Genomic DNA, 22,383 nt, shown 5'->3' on the forward strand with positions numbered 1-22,383 from the left:
ACTTCTGCAAAAATGATTTAGATCACACTATTCACTATAAGCAAGGTTGGTTATAATCACAATCTCCCCTCCCCCCTGCCTTCCCTCCCCCCCAAAAAACAAAACCATACATTTCTTAAGGGTTTTAAAATTCACCTCCACTTGATGACCTTGGATGAGGGAAACTTTCGCACACATGATTTTTACACATGCTTTTTGATGTAAAATCAAAACATGCCTCCCTGTGCAAATCAAAACATAGTTCCCTATTCTAATTTAACCCTACTGAAAGAGAGAACTAAGAAAAGTTTGGTAGTTAGCATGCAGTCTTACTTTGCTGCCTAGAGGGGGCTACCTTGTTAGAAACATCACACTCCGTGCATCATACTTGGTTCTTGGTGAATGATGTGGTAGTGACTATATATTGTGTACACTTAACATCCCTGATTCCATTGAATGTGAGATCTGGGTATCTATCCACTGTGTCACTTAGGGAGGGCACACAGGTAAAACACACTGCAGGGAAGCAGCGGTTCCCTGCTGATCAGACAGCTCCTGGGGTCCTCATATCTAAGCTACCTAAATCTGCCAAAGACTGGCCACTAAAGTGCTAGTTAATAGACTTTCAACATCAAATGACTGGCAAAATATTTCTAATTCTTATGACTAATGTAAATTATTTCTCAAAGCAAGGGACACTTCAGGGAAAAAAATTCTCAGTTACATTTGTGTAAGCGAGGAGTGAAAGCATTGTTTTCCTTTGCCAAAGATGGTACACTACCTAACTCTGGGCAGAACAACAGAATTACCCTCTACTTTTAAGTGCAATAATAGTTGGAAATTGTTTCTCTTTACCCACTAAATAAACTCTGTGGAAACTTTAGGTTTTCTCTTGGCACTGAAAACTACCTTCTGACTAGTGTTGTTTTTTGGCAAAATAATTTGATACACACGAAGTACACATAATCAATTTTTAACATGCAGAACAGTATCAGTATAAAAAAGTATTATTATTAAGTAGGAATAAAATTGCTCTTACCTCTTTGCTCAGGGTCTCCATAATTTCTCAAACGTTTGTCTTTGAAATCTAAAAGAGAGAGAACAATTTAATAAAACAACTACCAAGTATGCTTAGCATTTAATAAGTAAAATACACCATAATTTTAAAAGAGAAGGAAAAGAAAAGCCAACAAAAAACAAACAAAAGCCTCTACAGCATTTTTTATTGTTGATTTCTATATTGCTAATTTCTACAAATGAGCTGGAAAAGAAAAAATCAAGGAATTTGCTTTAGAGAACACAATTTTCTGGAAGGACTGGCATTAAAATACTAAACCATGTACAACATTAACAGTCCTAAGAAAGTATTCCTAACACTAATATTTAATTATTTTGCTTAACATCTCAGGTCTTACAGATGGCTAGCTTACAAAGAATAAATCTTATTCAAGGCCATATTAAATCAGAAATAAGCAAAAATCTTCTAACAGTCAACATGAACCTCACATGAAAGCGATGTTAACAGCAGTTTCATGCTATCGTGAGAAAGAGCCCATCTTTCATCACATAACTACCAACATAAATCACCAAATTTAGTAAAACAGAGACAGCACAAGTAGGGCACACAGCTTTTACCCTAATTTTGTTACCTTGAAGATTCCTGAATGAAACTAAATCTCTACCTTCTCATACATTACAACAGAATAGGTCAGTTAACTGCTTCTTGAGGTTCTCTTCTACAATTACTTCCTTTTCATCTTCTTTGATAGCTTTATTTTGTTCTAAATTAGGCTAAAGCATTCTGAAGTAGAACTTACAGAGTGTGCAGAACGTTCTATTTTAGATTAGGCACTGTGGAAATAGGAACAAGTGTCAACATTCTTACTTCCACTGGCTTTTTTTGCAGGCACTGCTCTGTCTTTGCACTGAGTGCTTGCATGACACAATGTATTGGTTCCACATGCCATGACTACTGGTCTACAAGATTAGCGTCCATTTTCTGGATTCTTTCCATATATATTAGTTTCAACTTCTATGAACCTTAATAAGAGGTTAATTCAATTTTGTGCCTTTATAGTAATGTCACTTCCTTTGTAGTTGAGATATCACAAAACTCAGAAAATGCTTAAATTTAATTACAGCTTGTGCAGCAACAGAAGTTTGATCCTGCTACACTTAGTGAGTATAAACTAAGATTAATTTCTCACCTTGTAGCAAAAAAAAATAAATAAATAAAAGGAAAGACGTGAGAGGAAGAAAAAAAAAAGGAGAGAAAAAAAGATTGGAAAGTGGGAGGAAAAAAGAAAATGGGAAAATGAAACAGAAAAAGAAAGTGTTTTTTATTTCAGGTTTCTGATGTAAGTAGGGAAATTACCTCAGGCACTATAATATATGTTGAGCTCAGACACAAAGCAGCAGTTCTCATGATTCCCCATCCAGTTCAGGATTAAACCAAAACCAAAACTGAATTTAAAAAAAAAAAAAAAAAAAAAAAAAAAAAAACACCATGACAAAGGAAAAATTTACATGAGCAGGCTATCTACAGCCAACCTACAGCATGATACGCTGTTCAGAATTTAAGTATATCTCACTAACCAGTAAGAGAACAATAATCACCATCTGTTATCAAACTCTTTTGCGTAAATGCTAACAAGAGCAGCCACCAGAGCAGAGAGCCTCCAATATCTAACATCGCTTCCGATTGGCCTTGAGAATACAGTATGTTGCATAGGCCATTTGGATCAAAGAACTTCATCAATAGGCAAAAGGAAGTAGATTCCTACCTAGTTTAATTTATCCCAAAGTAACACTCCCAGAAAAACATCCATAATGAGTAGCTTCATTTGGGAAATTTAATTAGATAAACAAGAAATTAAATGAAGACGTAAATAAAACAGATGGCTAAATTAATAGGGTGGGTGCAAAGGATCAGATAGGAAGAAAAAAATAAGGAAAAATACCTTTTTTTGTTTGCTTTTTAATGAAAGGCAGCAAGAACGAAGAACACGTTTCAGAGGTGCGTACATTCCAGTGAAATAAAAAAATATATCTATTCTGCATATGCTGTCCTTTGAAATTGTACTTTGAAGCAAAAGCAAAGTAAAATATGACATGGAAAGAACAAGGTGGATTTGTAGCATGTTTGTCATCTTTTTATCACTTCTTTTTTTCTGTTTCCTTTTAGAGATATCTTCAAAAACAACTAAAGCCACTGTTTTTTGTGAACTGGCTGTTGTGTGGACTGAAATCATGTTCCTTGCTACTTTAACTCCCCACATCCACTAACCACAAACTAAATCAAACATGACAGCCACCTCCATTTCTCATGTCTTCAGGATATTTCCTGCCCTCAGATGGCATTCAACAGTGTATAAAGGTAAGCAAGAAAGCACATTTTGAATAGGACTTCAGTGTTTTTAGCCCTCCAGGAAAAATAAGGATTAGATACCTAAAAAATAGAATATCTCCCTAGAGTTGCCTTTATATTTCTTTAACTTGATATATTTACTGACTGGGTACTGAAAACAAAGTTAATTTATCTTCCAGGTTTAAGTTGACAACCTAAAAAGGTGAAGGGTGGAGTGGGGATCCAAAGGAATTACAAGAATACTCTTAGGAGAATGACTCACATTATAAACTGAATGGAGGCTGAGCAAAGAACTTTGCAATGAGCAAAAGCCAGGTCCTGTAAACTATTCACACTCTCAGCTCTTATTAGCTTCAGTAAGATCAGGGAGGGCCTCAGTCTCTGGAAGACTGCATCAGCTGTGTCTAGGATCTAGATAACAAAGTAGGATTAGAACAAAAGTGAAATAGTAACAGAATGGTATATTCTTCATGATAGCTGTCACATTTAAAGAATGACAGCTACAACAAAAACATAGATTATAATAATTTAAAAGTGTACACCAAAAATGACTACTGCCTATGTGCCTCCACGTATCCTTTGGAAAAAAAAAAATAGAGGAAGAAGAAAATAAAAAGCTGTTGGTAATTCAAAGATTTCTGAGAAGCTCTCAGAAGCCTTCAGGTTCTTCTTCAAAGCACAAGGATTCTTCCTGTTCTAGTTCACTTAATGTAATTCTCCAGTTGAACCATACCTATCCGTTATCTCTGAAAGAACAGCTATGTTAAATCCTCAATACTACTGTTCCCTATGTCAAATAGGCCACCAAGCCACATGAGAAGTCTCTCATTCAGTACTGCTGCTTTTATATATTTTGAGAGCCTGTCATGTTTTGTACTCCTGAGGAAATACAGTTATTGAAAAAAACTCTCATATTTGATCCCTGAAACTAATATCTGAGTACTACAGCTCTAAAGATGTAAGATTTTCTATCTTAAAATAGATGTACTGGAGCAGCCATTATTAGCAGATTCAGTTACTAACAAGTTTTCTAAATTGTGTGCGTTCATTCCCTAGAGATATGTGAGAATAACTGCATTGCCATTTCTCATAGAATTTTGTTCATTAAAAGAAAGCGTAACTGGCAGGAAAAACAAGTCACAGATTTCAGGTTGTTGGTTTTTTGTTTTGGTTTGTTTTTTTGTTGTTTTTTGTTTTTTTGAGAAACGCTGTTTTGTTAAATATCCTAATTTTTTATGGTCCATCACTCTGTTGATTCATTTGTAAATAAACACAGCAAAGACTTAAGAGCATATTCAGCTTAAAGTTGTACGTTATTGCAATGATAGTAAATAGCATTTAAGAGGCAATGGAAAAAATGGGCAGCTTTGATGTTGTTGTAACGGGAATAAATTGGAATATTTCCCATGTTCCTGAATGGATGAAGTATCTGTAGGAAATCCACCCTCACTGCACTGCTCAAACACCTCAATAATATATATAGGTCAGGAGGACTGATGTCAGTGTTCTGGATAAGAAACATTGTGTGTGTTATGTACAAACAAGGTGGCCCTATTGCTGCAATAGAGTATCTCACAGATCACCTGCTTCCTTAGGACATACTTGCTATGAAGGGTTTTTTTACTTGGTTTGCTTTACATATTTTCACTTAAATAAAAACCAAGAACAAAACACCTTAGCTAAGCCTATCTGCTAACACAGAATCATAGAAGCTTAGAGCTGGAAGGAACCTTCTAAGGTCACTTAGTCCATCTCCCGTGCAGTGAACAGGGACTCCTGCAGCTTGCAGGTATCAGGTATCACACTATCAGGTGCCCAGAGCCCCATCCAGCCTGACCTTGAATGCCCTCAGGGATGGGGGATCCACCACATCACTAGGCAACCTGTGCCAGTGCCTCACCATCCTCCCTGCAAAAGACTGTTTCCTCATATACAACCTAAATCTGCCCTCTTTAAGCTTGAAACCATTTCCCCTTATCCTGTCAACAGAAGATCCTGCTTAAAGAAAGAAAAAAAAAAAGTTGTAGCTCCCACTTAGATAATCAATCAAGAAATCTCTTGTCGAAGTAGTTTATATCATAGAACCAATTAGATTGGAAAAGACTGTCAAGATCAAATTCAACCATCAACTGCTAAATAAAATACTTAAAGCCTAAATCCCTGCCTTTCCGCACATGAACATGCATCTGAAGTGTATGCCTGTTTACTGCCCTCATTACACATCTATCATTCCTAAATCATCAACGCAGTGCTATTGGGTGACAAAACTTCCTTGCTGAACACAGCCTTTGTCCTCCAGAGGCTCAACAGCAATGTACTACCTGAGCAGAAGACATCTGTTCTGTCTGCATGTAATGCTGGAGGTAATGTAACCAACTGCAAAATTCTAAGAGCTGCATACTACCCCAGCAATGCTGAAGATAAACGCAAGGCTACTGTTCTTGAAGTTATACTCCATACTAGTCAAAGAAAATGCAAGATGACTGAATTTCATTTAGCATTTGTATTATCTCTGCTGCATAATTTGTGAAATTAAAGTATCCATGCTGTGCTTCTAGTTTGGCAGGGAAGATCATGAGTAAGAGATCTCTCCATGGATGAGTCTTTAGAAAGACACTAATGCCCATACAGAAAGGAGGAGTGAAAGAGAGATGCTGAGAGGCTGCATATCCCATATATGTTATGTCAATATACTTCTTACAAGCATTCACGTCATTCTGTTTCAGATGTTCAGTGTTGTTCCATGGAAATCAGTATGGGCTATGACTTTTCTAGCAGCAGGAACAACGCCTGAGTAGGAGGAAACGTGGGCTAGAAACGAAGGCTTTTGTGACCAAGACCACATGAAAGTTGATGTGCAGCTTTAAACAGCAGCTTGAGGACAAACTAGATTTATGCCTACTAGTATTAAAAATACATGAAAATATGAAGAATCTGTTTTCTTTGAATGATCATTACTTTTTAAATGATTTTACACTTTTAACAACTTTTCTGCTCCATATCTTTATATTATTTGAGAAAGGGGTGACCCTACTGTAGACAGGAAAGTGGTTCGCTGTTGATCCAACTTTAATAATAGTAAAATCAACCAGCTTCGAGGAGAGAAAAAAGTTTGAGCTTAAAGAAAGCCATACTAGTAAATAGATCCCTGCACTGAAATACACAAGGTTTGCCCATGTTCTTTTGAAATCAAAGGGAGTCAGGAGCCCAATCTCTTTTTGCCACAAGTTTGTATGCTTGTAAATATTTGCAATTTGACTTTAGAGCTGTGGTGAGAAGTGCTTGAACAGGGAAAGGGTGGGAGATAAGAAAAAAAACCAGATGACATGGACATAGGATGGTTTGCAAGTTACTCTGTTTAGATCCCTACGTAGGATTTATTTTGTTTCCACAGAAGTGCAATTATTGCAAAACTGTTTTAAATTACTACGTGCATTGCTGGAATACTGTGTGTGTGCATGCACATGTGCACATGCTGGGCCAAGGACAGAGAGAATCACGTATTTCTCATCCAAAGAAGAATACAGATAGTGAGAAAGATGTAGCACTGTATGTTCTTGTCACAGATCACACACAAACTGCCTAAAACACAGCTTATGATCCTCCCACAATGGGATATTTTTACTATCCTTAATGAAGCTAGGCAGGTGTTTACACTTATGATGTACGTCCATCTAAAGTTGGAATTAAGCACAGGCACAAAATAGCAATGCTTGATGCACTAGGCCATAACATGCTGTATGTACTGTAATTAAAATAAACTCCTGCTTTATTTTTATTTATTTCTTAATGAGGAAATAAGAAAAGCCATGAAGATGCATTCTGCTTTGCAGAGAGCTGCAACCTATTCTGAGAAGTGTAAAAAATAATTCACAGAATAAAATAAAATTATCCAAAACACCTTTTTAGCCTTGGCTTACTCTTTTAGCCTTGGCCAGGTGATTTTGGGGGAGGAGGAAGGAAAGGATCTTTCCATCTGTTGGGGTGTTAAGTTTCTAAACGTGTTCCTGAGCTAATTTTGACTCTTTAAAATGTGAGATAAGATAATATGCTGTAAATCAATGTATCGTGTCACTCAACAGTGTTTTTCTCAATATCAGCCCACTCACTTCCGTCTCCTGCTTGCAGGCTTTGGAGGCTTCTGGCTCTACAACTACATTTCCCTTAAGAAATGAAGCATTCAAGTGGTATCAACAAATCAGCAATGTCTCTAATAATACAGAGCTGAACAATGTGAATAGAAATAGCGCGACCGTTTTGCAGTCAGGTACCATTTTACCTAAATAATTGCAAATGCTCAGAAACATCAAGTGGAAGGAAAAAAACCGTGTAATGAAACATCAAATATGCTATCATATTAAAATAGATGTGTTTCACCATATTCTTTCTGCATCCAATTTCAATCTTTCCAAACTAGGTGTAGTTGCCTCTGAAATATGTTAACGTTTGCTGGATATTACAGAATAGAAATATTTGGAATATTATATCATCACCTAGCCAGAGTGTGTGAACATTTACTAAACCTAGGCCTGCTTAATCCACTTTCACAGAGAGTAGTCAGTAAGGCTTTCTTGGAGAAGCTGAAGACTATGTATATAATAACTGCCTCTGTGTAAAGCATCTAGGAACTATCAGATTTGCATAGCCTGGAAATTATATCTGAACCATCAAGCTTAGTAGACAAATACAGACTCCATAAATCAGCCTTTACATTTTTGGTCTCTATAACATCCTTTGGCAATATTTTCTACACGTATAAATTGTGCAAAACTTCCTCCGCTAGCTATAAATTTATTAACAAACTAATCATTTTATTTCTTTATTTGCATTTCACTTCTTCTCTCCTCTTGCTCTGATATCTTCTCCAAACTGTGGAACTGTATTCTAATCCCTATTATAAACCATATGACAGATAGTCCATACATTTGATCACTCAAGGCTTTTCCTACCAAGTTCTGCTTAGATCCTTTCTTGAAACAAAACAAGCAAGGTTGCATGAAGTAGTCAAAATTTAATTTATAAAATAAACAACTTTACAAACATATTTATGCAGCAGCACAAATGAGTTTCCTGATTTGCTTCAAGTTCCTCTCCTAGTAATTACAGAATCTGTAGAGTTGGAAGGGACCTTTAAAGATCATCTAGAGCAACTCCCCTGCAATGAAAAGGGGTATAAACAAATGCCTAACATTGTATTTGCTTTTTGACCAATGATGAGTATTGAGCAGATTTCTCAGATAAATATTCATAAGTATTGCCAACAGGAATCACACAAGCATTTGGAAGACAGATTATGCTTAAACTATGCGCATAGTTTTCATATACTTCTGTGTAAATGAGGTATAACCACAGCATCACACCAAAGAACATCTAGCTTGTTTGCTGAAATATCAACCTCAGATTTTAAAATGTGAAGAAAAAAAAAACCTCGTGTATTAGTCTCTCATTTTTCCCTTCTTTACCTTTGTTAAAATAATAATAATAATACTGTCATCGAGAAAAAAAAAAAAAAAAAAAAAAAAAAAGAACTTGTTAAGAATCCCTAATTCCAATTCCAATTTCATTATGTGTGGCCTGAAACACTGACGCAGCAACATCTTGGGGACATATCTAACTTTCAGAATGAGTCACACCACTGTGACTCACAATCAATAGTAATTTTAATGTGCAAAGATTTAAGATGGTTTTCAAGATCCTTATTTGGTTAGCTTCCAGTTTCAATATATACTGCCTATGGTTTTACCAGTAAAAAGAGCAGAGGCTTGGCTGCCTTGAAAAAAAATTATCATGAAAGCAAACTTTACCCAGTGAAATGTGTGGATTCTTAAGATAATGGAGATTTCTTTTAACAAAACATGCCCTAAAGTCTATAGGTTACATGCTGATGCCAAGAAAACCATGCATGTCCTGTTTATTTTAATCAAAATGAAACAATATCCTAAACCCACCAGAACTACGTATAGAAGTTGGTCTGATGTTATTTTTACTTTTCCTCTGAAATGCTGATTTACCACCTGTGCATACCCACAAGCAGACTGGGCATGACTCAAGTTTTTGTTTTAAACACTTTCTCAGATTTTTCGCAGGGACACAGAAGTGACAAGGGAAGGTGACTATTTCAGATGGCAAGGATGGACCAGATCTACTTACAAAAAGCCATTAAGCCAGCCTCCATTATGGTTTCCAGCCTTCTAATTCAGAGAGGCCGAAACCCGGCAGATTAGCAGATACAACAACCAGATGACACAACCTGTTACAACATTGTGTTTGTGTGGTTGCATTTTTATGCTAACCCTTAAAACCTCACTGAGAACTCCCCTGCCTACAGTTCATTCACAATTCTTGTCTGCAATATTTCCCCAATGTCAACACTAGTCTGGCTGCAGACAGGATGCATGATAATTCTCCCTAGAATGGCGATTTCCTCACGATGAAGAATAAGGTCAAGAAAGAAGAAAGCCTGTGAATTAGATTTAACAACCTATGACTTCTTTAGCAGACAAGAACTTCAAAATTATATTGGATATGTATGTCCACCTATACCTCCAACACCTATAATCTCCTGTAAATGTCACAATTGACCACTAGACTTAGATAATTTTGAAAAGGGCTTTAGTTCGCAGCCCAATACATTTTTGTGACTAAAAGTGATTCTGATTATTCACGTTCATAAATTTTCCCCTAATCACTGTGCTGTTTCTCTCATTAACATTTGAAGATGCTTTCCCCCAAGTATTCAGAGTAAAGGAACAGCAAAAAACTGTTAACACTTCCATTTTAATAGAAGCTTTGTATTAAGAAACTAATATTCTGCTGATCCTCTCACATACAGAGCAAGACTCTCAAAGCAACATCAAATGGGGAAAATTAGTTTTTGAGAAGCTAATGGGGACAAAATATATAGCCTTTCATAACCAGAAAATTACAGTGCTCCCTATCTAATTTTAACATTTGAACACTAAGGTACAAAATAAGTTTTTACATAGTCCCATACTGCCAGAACTCCACACGCGATCCCTCAAAACCTGAAATTATTTTTTTCATAAATTTGAATGTAGTACTAGAAAGTAGATGTTCTATCTATAGAATAGAACTAGTGGTGTGATATAACTTGTATGAATGTGCTCCTTAGTTTACTTTCTCAGATAGAACAGGTGCTGAATAAACGCTCTACTACTTAGCCCAGACTTCTTCCCACTCTTTTAAAAACAGAAATAGCAACAATAAAATGTACTAACTCACAAACTGCTAATGTCTCCACTGCGTTAAAACATGACCTTCCTCCTCCACAAGCAGTTCAAGAGGATATGTAGGACCTTAAATTTCTAGGAATTCCAGAAATTCCTCCATTATTAGGGTTATGGCCAAGACAGAATCCATGCACTTGCAGGTTATACAGAATGAGAGCATTATTTTATCCTATTAGTAGAGTTCCTACTAGTAAATTACAACCCACCATTGTCTACAGACAGAATTTTCAATTATGTAAGAAAAGGAAAAATCATAAATCCTACTTGTGCTCATTTCAACTGTAGTTTTATTTCCTTCATCTATGTCCAATTTGAAACATCAAAAGAAATAAAGCAAGAAGAAAATAAGAGATGAAATATGAAACTTATATTGTGAAATTGAAATTAAGGACGCAAGAACATCAGGAATACAAACAGTTCACTTTTGTGCTTTTCACATGAAAAAAAAAAAACTTGCAGCCTGTTGTGAGCTATAAAAATATATTTAAAATCATCACTGGTGTTTCAGTAGTCCAATATTTCAACAACATTTCTCTTTATGCCTATAGACTTAGGTACTGACATAAAGAAGGGCATGAAGAATCTTAAGCTGTATTTATCTAATAACATCTTCTTGAATAAGTCCTTCGCACATCCAAAAAGCTTCAGCTAGGAAAGACCAAAAAATGATACTGAAAGTTTGGTCAAATCCCTTTAAATCCTTCATAGAAAAAAAAAAATATAAAAGAACATAATACATTTTAAAAAGTAACAGAACTAAAAGTTCATGACAACTACACTATTTAAAGACATTTCCAGCAGGGAGAAGAGCACTGAAAGATCAGTACAAAAGCTCTTTCAGTTGCCTACAGCAATGTCTTCTAGATTCCTTGCTCCTGCAGACTTGATTTTATATCTCCTTACAAAGAATTCTTAATCATTGAAAACCCACTATAAAACTGAATGCTGATGGCAGTCATTTAATAAATCCATGCAGCTTGATCTGTCATTCACAACAATACCAAATACTTAACACAATGCTCACAAAACACTAAAGAAAACTTCATAACCTTAAAAATGCAAACTCTAATCCATACACACTAAAATGTAGTGATCACATGCTGTTGCTTTGCAAGGATGCAAGTCACCATTTGAGCCTCGATATGCTCCTTCAGCTGACAGTTGCAGTTAAATTCCCACCAGGAAGAAAGGCTGATCTTCCCCTCAACTAAATCATCAAGTCTAACAATGTTGGGTTTTTTTCCTTCCCAGTGGTTTAGACTATTTCAGCTAATCACAACACAAACTTATTTGGGTCACCATGACTCTTGATACTGAAACATGCAGAAAATTAACTCATTTGTGGTTCTTACAGCTAAGTAATTTCAAACTACTACTCACGATGAACATCATTGGCCTCACGTTTGAAGAGCAAACACTCCTCATATGCCTCCATGCTTTGATTTGTTTTTTTTTTAAAAATCACCCTTTGATACAGTACGCACTGTAAAATCATTTTAGTAACAGAGAAACAGCGTAAAGAACATAAAGTATTGCCAACAACTGGCAGATCAGAGAAAGCAGTGAACTTACTATATTACCACTTACTTATATTACCACTTAAAAGTCATTTTTACACATCAAACTGAAGCAAACTGGAGAAAAGCTTTCCAAATACACAAATTACCTATCTATAATTATTAGCAGTTAATCCTGTAGACAGAAACAAGATGTAATCTCTCTCTTGCAATTTAAACTATTGAGTCCCTAAGAACACATTCCCCATTTTTCAGAAGCCAGCATACAAAGACTTGAACAAAATCAAATCTGCAGAAAGTCTTCTTTAGAAATACCACCAAAATCCAAAAAGCTTTAGACTTCAATAAAGTTCCACACCAACTCTGAAAAAAATTTAGGTGGGAATCAGCCCTGCACTCCAAATGACAGTCATTTCTGAGGAACTGAGATGGTCGGACATTGCCAACAAAACGACTTCATACCCTTTTCATTACTCTTGCAGAACACCTATGCATTTTATCTCCTCTTTGAGCAGCCACAGCCTAACCTTCCCCTACATACTTGCCAATCAGATTCAAATAAGCAATTTAATTTAAAATAAAAAAATCTTTTTTATTCTTTTCAGCAATATGGCTATATAAAGCCATTATTGAGCTGCTCCTAAATCTAATTTTTAATTCACTCCATATCAAGACACAGTCAAAAGTGCAAAATGTGAACAAGGAATTTCTCACATTGCGTGGTCTGTATGCAAGTAGGTATTTACTCAGCATATGACAGAAACAATACTGATTCTAATTGCAGACTGTTGATTTCAGAATTCATCTAATATATGCTCAGGTAAACAGAAAGCACCACAATTAATATTATATCATATCATTAATTTCAACAGCCACACTTCTAGGGAGATTGCAGCAGCATCAATGTGGAACACCTTATTTATGATGGCCATTTGCTCGGTGATACACCTGCTGGTTATTGCATGTTTGAATGCATTGATCATGCTTTCTTCTTCACAGTTTTCTTATTACGTGCTCTGCAGTTTCATTAATTTTCTATGTGTCAGTCATCTTATTAGAGCAGTTTGCTGCTTTTTGAAAGAGGAAAGAAACAAAGTTCAAAAAAGATGTTTCCTTGAAACTTGAATTGGTTCAGCTTTGAGCAGAACAGCACCACACTAATGGAATTGGCTCTTATATCTCACTGAGAGGTGAGGTAAAACTAACAATTTTTGTCTAAAAAAAACAGGTCAAAACAGCTTTAAAAAAAAGTACAAAACAAAAAAAACCCAAAAAACAGCTCAGATATTAGAACCCTTAAACCATATGGAACAGTACTGATGAAAATACATGAACATACAGTGAGTAGTGAAGTTTCCAAGTAGCTGAATAGTGAATAGATGAATAGTGAATGCACTGAAAAGCAATTCAACCAAATCTGCTGAAATTCTTTGTCAGGGTGAGGACAAAACTCACTAGATGGCACTGTTACACATACAAAGTTAGTGTTGGAGAGTATATTCCCCCAGCACACAAATAGGTTAATAGATCTGGGGAGAAGAAAAAGCTTTTTTTTTTTTTTTTTTTTTTTTTTTGCAGCTGACAATGCCAACACATCAGGCTTTCTGGGACATCCTCTGACCTGGAAACACCTGAAGGAGTTTATAGTCAAGGCAGAGATGTTCTCTGAGAACTGACAATATTGTTTGAAGTAAAATAAACAACACCAAAACTACCTGGAGGTTTCTAAAAATTATGCAGACAGATCAGTAAGTAGGATATATAATATAAAATAGGCATCTGGATTGTAACAAGCACGCAAGATGCCTGCTTCTGTATGTGGTATCACTTTTCAAAATGTTCATGTGCTGTATGCATCTTAAATGCGTTTACAATAAATTCGTCCACATTAATATCCACAGATATTAATGATAATGAACACATGATAATGAAGTCTTTGGGATAGCCCAAGTGCATTCACCTCTAAGGCTTTCATACCTGAAAGCTGTGTGGACTGATGGATGTTCAGAAGAATGAGGCATTCATGGCAGTCACAGAGACTCCTCTCCCATGGAAGGCTGAAGCAGACAGAAAGGAGGATGCCATATTTACAGCTCCTTGAGAGCCTGCTTCAGACTGCTATGTATAAATGGATGCGAAAAGGTTTTAAAGGTGCAGGTCCATATTGATTTGAGAAAAGATAAAAATATAACATTCCTGAAAAATGTATGGAAGCTAGATAAAATTTCATGAGATGCGTTTGTCTACATTAAGGAACACCAAATCGGCAATTGCAAGGGAGAAGGGCAGTGGGGAGAAGTGTCTTGGCAGCAAGAGCTATTGTAAGAAAAAAGCAATGCCATTTAAAGTGGATCCATTATTTGTTACCAAGTACAAACTATTGCCAAGAATAACAGCTCTAGAAATAATGAATAAGCTGCTTAAGTTACTTATATATGACTAAATATTAAAAAAAAAAAAAAAAAAAAAAAAAAAAAAAAAAGAAATAGAGGAAAAAAAGGAAAAAGAGGAATAGGCTTTGATTCTATTCTGAGTGATTGATCTATTGGTATCAGTTCTGTTATAGAAAAAGAGCAATGCAAACAAAGGAAACCCATTTTTACAAGAGACTGTAGTCTCCATGACTGCATTAATCCCCAGAGAACAAATGCAGGTTGTTGGAGAAGAAGCAGGTCTCTCACTTGAGTAAGCAACGCACTACATATCCATGGAACAGAATTCTGGAGTAAGACAAAAAAAATCCTCCAAAAAACACATGAATTTGACTTTCTGACTCTGCAGATCAAGTCCCATGGAGTAAAAAATAAAATAAAAATTAAAAATTTGACACTTTGAACTCAATTAAATTTGATGTTTTGACAGAAGTGAACAACACTACTATAAATAAAGAATAAATTTCAAGGCATGCCATAAGAAAAAAGCAATGCCATTTTGACAGTGCAGGCTGGACACCCCTACTCTAAAATACAAGTGCCGCTCTGAAAGTATTGGCTCCTATTTTATTATGCTGGCCCATGACATCAGAGGTGGATGGTGACGGTATGGCAGCAGAGGTCGAAACTCCTGATTTGATTCCATTTACCACCTAATCATCCTCCTTTCAAATCATACCTAACTTTCCCCCCATAAAAAGATCCACAGCTTTTGCTTCCTATTCACAATATAGTAGAAAAACCTATCCTTACATTGCTTAACTCTGTTGCTTTACTCACCACCCTCCATACAATGTACAAGCTGGTTCAGTGATCTTTGCTGGGGAGAAAAAAAAATAATGGCCATGGGAAAACAGCATAATGCAAGTCCTGATGTAACCCTAACAATAATTTTGCTGTGCAGGTTACAACAGTGACAGCTAACAACACAAATATTGCCTTATACACGCTTGTGAACCTTGACAAGTACATGGAACTGCTATTATGTGGTTCCTGAAAGAAAAAAAAATAAGAGCATCTGGGCTCTAAACAAGCATTACAACGTTTTCTCTTTTCCACAGGCTAGGCCAGTGAATGTTATGATTGTTAGAGGACATTAAGATAAGGAAGCCAAATAAAAGAGTAAAAGGGATCCTTAATGTGCGAAACAGATTTAATAGAGGTTTGCATAATGTAAATATATAAACAAATGTAGACACAAATACTGTCTTAGAACAGGTGCTTGCAAATAGGTTAGTTTCAAGGGCAAAAGTCAGTAAGTTAGCACCTAGTAAAAAGTTATGAAGCAATAAATACATAAAGTTCAGCTGAGTAGAACATGTCAAACTGTATTTTTTTTTTCCTTTTTTTATATTCACTTTATTTGTCTCTTATTAGTGGGGGGGGGGGGGAGAAAAAAGGACATAAGTAAGGAAACAAATCCAAAATGAGAGCTGCTAAATCTTGATTTCTATCTATTTACCTAATTTTCAGAACAGCACAATGCTACGTCTAGAAAAATATCACATAGACTGCAAATAATGCTATGCATAATAGAGAAATGCCTTGGTTTTATTTAACCTTCCTTTAAAGTTGCAGTAATTTCCCAGTACAGATGGTGGTTTTGATCAGTTAGAATACAACAATTGGTTTCAATATCTCAGCAGCAATTTTTTATTTTTTTATTTTTTTATTTTTATTTATTTATTTTTTTTTTTTTTGTGATGTATCTGTCAAATGAGGAGACAATACTACAATACATGTGTGGAAGGAAACCTTTTTTTCTTCTCTAACTTTGTTAACCTGAACAACTTCATTTCTCTCAGTACAATTCTTTTAATCTTCTATCAGGATAAGGAGGGAAAATGAGACAAACAGACATACCTTCTCTAAAATTGACAGAAGTGAGATAAAACTGAGGTCTATTGCCTTTAGCTGGGCACAATGATTTAAGCCACTGTTAGAGAAATCAGAACCACATTTACTGGATTTGTACTGTTTAAAAACATGCCCAAAACACATTGCTTTAAATAGGTACAAGTGAAGTAAGACCTCAATAAGAGGTTTTGCAATGAGGAATCTGGAACAGCTCTGCTGCAGATGCTACAAGTGCCTGAATAATATCCAGCAAGTCAATATGCATCAGAACATTTCTTTGTTTTGATTATGTAAATTTCCTGTGGCTGATTCTCAAGATAAACTTCTTTGAAAACAGCATAGTATGGCACAAAGCCAACAGAACTGGAAGCAAAATCTGGTTTATGTGTTAATAAATTATTCATATACAAAAGTATGGAATGTTAGGCTACTGAATTCCACATGTCCCACCTGTAACTAAGTAGAAGGATCACATTAACTTTACACAAAAATAACTGTTTTTTATCCCTTTTCCCTTTGACTTTTTTTCCTCTTTTATCAAGACAAGCGTAGTAATAAAAATCATAGAATCACAGAGTCATCAAGGTTGGAAAAGACCTCCAAGACCACCTTGTCCAACCGTCCACTTACCCATCAACACTGTCCTAAGGGACTAAGCCACATCCCTTCATACATCTAAGCAATTTTTGAACACCTGCAGGGACAATAACTCTACCTCCCTGGTAATCCCATTCCTGTGCTTCACCACTCTTTTGAAGAAGAAAGTTCTTCCAGTATCCAACCTGATACTCCCCTGGTGCAACTTGAAACCATTCCTTCTAGTCCAATCACTACTATTACAAGGGAGAAGAGGCCAACCCCCACCTTACACAACCTCCTTTCGGGTAGTTGCAGAGAGCTATAAGGTCTCCCCAAGCCTCCTCTTCTCCAAACCAAACAATCCCAGTTCCCTCAGGTGCTCCCCATAACACTTGTGCTCCAGATTGCTCACCAGCTTTGTTTCTTTTCTCTGGATTTGTATTAAAAACAAAAACAAAAAGCTCAAAACACCTTGTTCTAAGTAGGTATGAGTGAAGGAAGTTAATGCCTCAAAAGAGGTTTTGCGCTGACCATGAGAGGAATCTAGGACAGCTCTGCTTTAGATGCTACAAGTGCCTGAATAATATTCACAAGTCAGTGAGCATTAGAACATTTCTTTATCTTGATTATGTAAATTTCTAGTGGCTGATTCTTGAGATACACTTCTTTGAAAATAGCACAGTATGGTACAAAGCCAATGGAAGCTTTGCTACCCTGAGATGTTTACAAGTACATGAATTTACAACATGTTCATGAACAGCGTATGCTGAACTAGGTGAAAGACAATGAGTATGAACCTGAAAACACCTGCAATATATAAGACAGCTTAAAGAGGCTAAAAGTATTTGTCTCATTTGCAATCATACCTTGTATTTCAATTTCTGCACTAATTTGCTAGACTAAAGACCTACTGGCTGGCTGTAAATGACTTTTTAGTATGCTTAAAGCATGAAAATACTACTTACGAAAGCATGTTCCAGAATCGTTAGCATTCTATCGCCCTTGTTTTCAGCTAGTATTATTTGTCTAGGCAAATCAATAGATCATGATTATTGACACATGCTATCATTCAGTCATTTATCATGACTGCAAGCTGACAAAACGAATTTTACAGTATATCGCATAGAAATCAAATTTACTGTGGTTTGTACACAAGTATCTTTGCATGTCCTTACAATGCTTAGTGAATTTATAATTAAAGAGCATGGGGGGAGCAGGGAGATTAGGGCATGGGCTGCATTACCAATAAAATAATTGTAATAATTACATAAAATTACTTGCATATCCATATGGTAAACATTAATCAATTTTTATTCTCATATATTCCGCGAATTAATAAACCCTGATTTCGTAGTAGTCTGTTGATGGAAAACATGACTTACATAATCTTACAGTAGATACACAATATATCATTAACCATCTAACAGATATCAGAACTATGAACATTACCATATGTGGATTAATAAAGAATATTTATGGAACAATAAAAAGAAAGAAAATATGCAATAAATATGTCACTGATCTACTTCTAGCTAAGCTTTTCTGTGAATAATTGAAGTCATAGCAACACCGCACTCCAAAATATCAATATGAGGGAAAATCCTCCCAAACTTGAAATAAACAGGATAATTTAAAAAAAAAAAAAAAAAAAAAAAAAAAAAGGGGGGTGGGGGGAGGAAGAGGGTGGGGGAGATCTAAAGAACTTAGCTACACGAGAAGAAATGAATGATGTAAAATATAATCCAATACCTGAGATGCATGTATCTTTAATAGATAAGGAAACCTGAAAGCAAGGACAAAGAAGTGCCTTGATAATGTGATGTTCCAGGCAAAGACAGACAAGTTGATTTCAAAGAGTTTGATTTTAGAGGTGATAAGGGAGTAACTCCCAATGAACATCAGCAGAAAAGCTTTAAAAAGAAACTTGTTCTTCATCCCAAAAGTATTTGCTGCCCCAGAATACTTGCTTTAGCCCACCATATTGATACTAATTTTCAGTTTGGAATGTCAGTGTACATTAACACCTGATCTATGGAGGGAATGCTGAGATCTCACTGAAGCATTGCTCACCACACGCTGGGAATGCAGGGTGTTAGCATTCTTGGCTCAAATGTCTCAACCACACACACCTCAATAATTAAAGAAACATACCACCAAATTCATTACACAGAAACACTTTGGAACTAGTACCTTTCTCCAGCTTATTTAGCAATTACTAATTTCAGTGATATATGAATTCCATTTCAAGGAGCCAGACCTCAGGCCGCTTTGGCAAATACATGATCCCTTGGAATATGCATTTTCATCCGATAGGTGAGTAAGTGGTTTCTCCATTTTCTTCACCTTTTCTTAAGTGACTTTTCAGATATTTTTTTTTTTTTTTGCTTCTAGCAGCTGATAATGTATTTTATCCCAAGTTCTATACTGTCACACTGACAGTTAACTTGAGATCTCATTCAGAAATCAGTCTTGTCTAGGATAACTTCTTTTTAACATTCCAAACAAGATATCAAAACAAAGTGATTTTTGAGACTTATCCACAGTTCCCTGGCTACTCCAGAAAGCATTTCTATAAGTTCTACTTCCAGATACACCTCTAGGTATCCCTTCATTCCCTGAACTACTCTCTTGTATCATCTCAGAAGTCAGCTACTTAGACCCTTCAGTTATAATATAATCATCTAAATTACACTTCGTTTCCACTTTCTATCCCATGTTGTTCTTTCACAACTTTACGGTCACACCAATAAATTGGTTCGCTTTCGTTTTTACAGTGAAACTTTTTACCTTTCTCAGGAATTTTCTCCCCAGAACGTATTTCTTCATAGATTTTCTAGGACAAAGTGTAGTGATGTTCCTTATCACGCTCCACACACCACTCCTTTTGGTGGCAGTTTCTTTGGACAAGCAGACAAGCAGTTGCCAAGGGCACGTGGAGATGGAATTTAAGAAAATGAAGCTGGTGTATTCTGTGTTGCTGCATCTAGAATTGTCACAGTTAATTCATCAGTAACCTCGTAAGCAAAAATAGCATTTGTATTTGTTTGCAGACATTTATTATACACTGTTAATTGCAAAAGAATTTGCCACAGGATCATAATGAAAATCAGGTAGAAAGGGGAAAGAAACAGTGTAATTAAAGGCAACAGAAAGATACAACGTCTGATTCAGTTTCCATGGAAATAAAAAGCTATAAAAGCCTTTTCTTCAGTGTTTTCAAACAATTCTCTCTATTTAGACACCTGAAACAAGACTACAGATACTACACAATTTAAACAACTATATAAATTCTCCAAATACATTTCATTATCTAATTCGGGCTTTTTGGCCATGGAATTCAAGAAAGCTCCTCAAATGAAAATCAAGTACTTGTTCTATGAACTTTAACATTGGGATATATTTGAAACGTTGGGAATGAGGTGAGGTAGTGTGCTTTCAGGAAAAAAAGCAAAGTTGCCATAAAGGTGCTTGCAATACCACACTGAAAAGGCACAAAAACTCCAGTTATCCATTACCAATAAAAAAAATAAGGTACATAACAGACCACAAAAATGCCCGTGAAACAATAAACTTTTACACAAACATTCAGTCTAAATCAGCATCCTGTCTGATGAGAGAATCTTCATCTGCTGCTCATTGAACGTATGCTTTGATGGAATGTAAAGAAAGCCCCAGGTACTGTTAGAAGAGGCCTGGTGTTTCATTACCTCATGATATGTTGGAGCCTTTAACCATCTCCATTTTCCCCTGGTGCTAGGAAAAGGCTACATAATCGTCCTAGAAACCACAAACACACACCCTAAATAATTAAATCTCCCTTTAAGCATGCTAAGTCAACACACGTAGAAAAACCCTTTCATTTAGATAGCATGGAGCACATTACGTATCATTCCTAGAAAACAGCTCTTGGAGTTTACGTTTAGATTTATGATAGTTGCAAGTTTAACTAAGCAATTCCCTAAGCACAACAGCACTTGCTGATCACATAACAAGGCAATTATATATACACGCACCACATTTTTATTTTTATTTTTATTTTTTTTAAAGTCAGATACAGACACGTAATTCATTATCATCTATGGGTATCCCTGAAAGTAATAAGCTCTTGTCATTTTGCACCTACACTGAGTATTACATACTCATGTATGCACACATACATGAGTATTTCATGTCAAAAGATAGAATAGCACATTCTCACTCATAAGCCAGACTCCAAGGCTTAGACTCTAATAAGCGAGAGAAACAAAATAAGAAAAATATTCTTCATTTAATTTGCAGCAAGTATAACACAACCTGGATTTTATGTTTTCAGTATACATTGTGCTCTTTCCATTATCCAAATTTCACAGAACATTCTAATGCAAACGGTACTCAGGAAAAAAAGTACTTAGCAGTCATAAATATCTGCAGACTTCTAAATTTACAATGTCTTGGAAATATATTTATGCCTTGCAAGCATATTTCTTTTAAGCTCCAGCACCAAACTTTCAGAGAGCAGTGAAAAGAATTGGCCTTTCATCCATTAATTTGGAGATGAATATGCATCATGGGATCATTCATGACAATAACATGCGAGACACTGGGCATTTTCCTTATTAACAGTCAACTTGTAAAGCAATAACCAAAAGTTTTACTTGCATGTTAGAACTTTTCCTGGGTATATGTCAATATCCTGGTACAGTGTCCAGACTTTCACAGGTTTGCTTAGGTTGGAGGGGACCTTAAAGATCATCCAGTTCCAACCCCCTGTCATGGGCAGGGTTGCCATTCACTAAATCAGGCTGCGCAGGACATCACACAGCCTGGTCTTTAATGCCCCAGGGATGGGGCACCCACAAGCTTTCTGGGCAACCTGTTCCAGTGCCTAACTGTCCTCTGAGTAAAAAAATTTCTTTACATCTAACCTCAATTTCCCTTCCTTTAGTTTAAAGACATCCCCCCTTGTCCTGTCACTATCAGATTTGTGAAAAAAGTCAGTTCCACTCCTGCCTGTGAGCAGCCTTCAAGGACTGGGGGGCCACAATGAGGTCGTCTCCCCACAGCCTCCTGTTCTCCAAGCTAAACAAGCCCAATTCCCACAACCTATCTTAACAGAGAAGCACTCCAGCCCACTGGTCATCTTCCTGGACCTCCTCTGTACCTGCTGCAACAGCTCTGCATCCTTCCCATACCTGGGCTTCCAGGCCCAGACACAGTACTCCAGATGGGACCTCATGAGGGCAGAGCAGAGGGGAACAATCCCCACCCTCTTCCTACTGCCACCCCTCTGCTGATGCAGCCCAGTATACTGCTGGCCTTCTCACTCAATAACCAAAGTCTATGTCATTGAAGAGCACCAGACTCAAGACAGACCCCTGGGGGGTCACCACTTGTGGTAGCTTCCAACTGTTTATAGAACCCTC

The 22,383-nt window shown here is 36.3% G+C and overlaps 1 long non-coding RNA gene across 3 annotated transcripts in view; it reads right to left on the reverse strand.

The window, feature by feature from the left end:
- The window catches only part of LOC125694522 (uncharacterized), a 106,770-nt gene that overhangs the window by 59,810 nt on the left and 24,577 nt on the right, over window positions 1–22,383 (reverse strand). For all 3 annotated transcript variants that reach the window (XR_007377588.1, XR_007377590.1, XR_007377589.1), the window contains exon 2: window positions 1,019–1,066. This is a non-coding gene — a long non-coding RNA (uncharacterized LOC125694522). The remainder of the gene's footprint in view (window positions 1–1,018; window positions 1,067–22,383) is intronic.

Source organism: Lagopus muta, chromosome 6 (genome assembly GCF_023343835.1).
Source record: "Lagopus muta isolate bLagMut1 chromosome 6, bLagMut1 primary, whole genome shotgun sequence".
Taxonomy (NCBI): Eukaryota; Metazoa; Chordata; class Aves; order Galliformes; family Phasianidae; genus Lagopus; species Lagopus muta.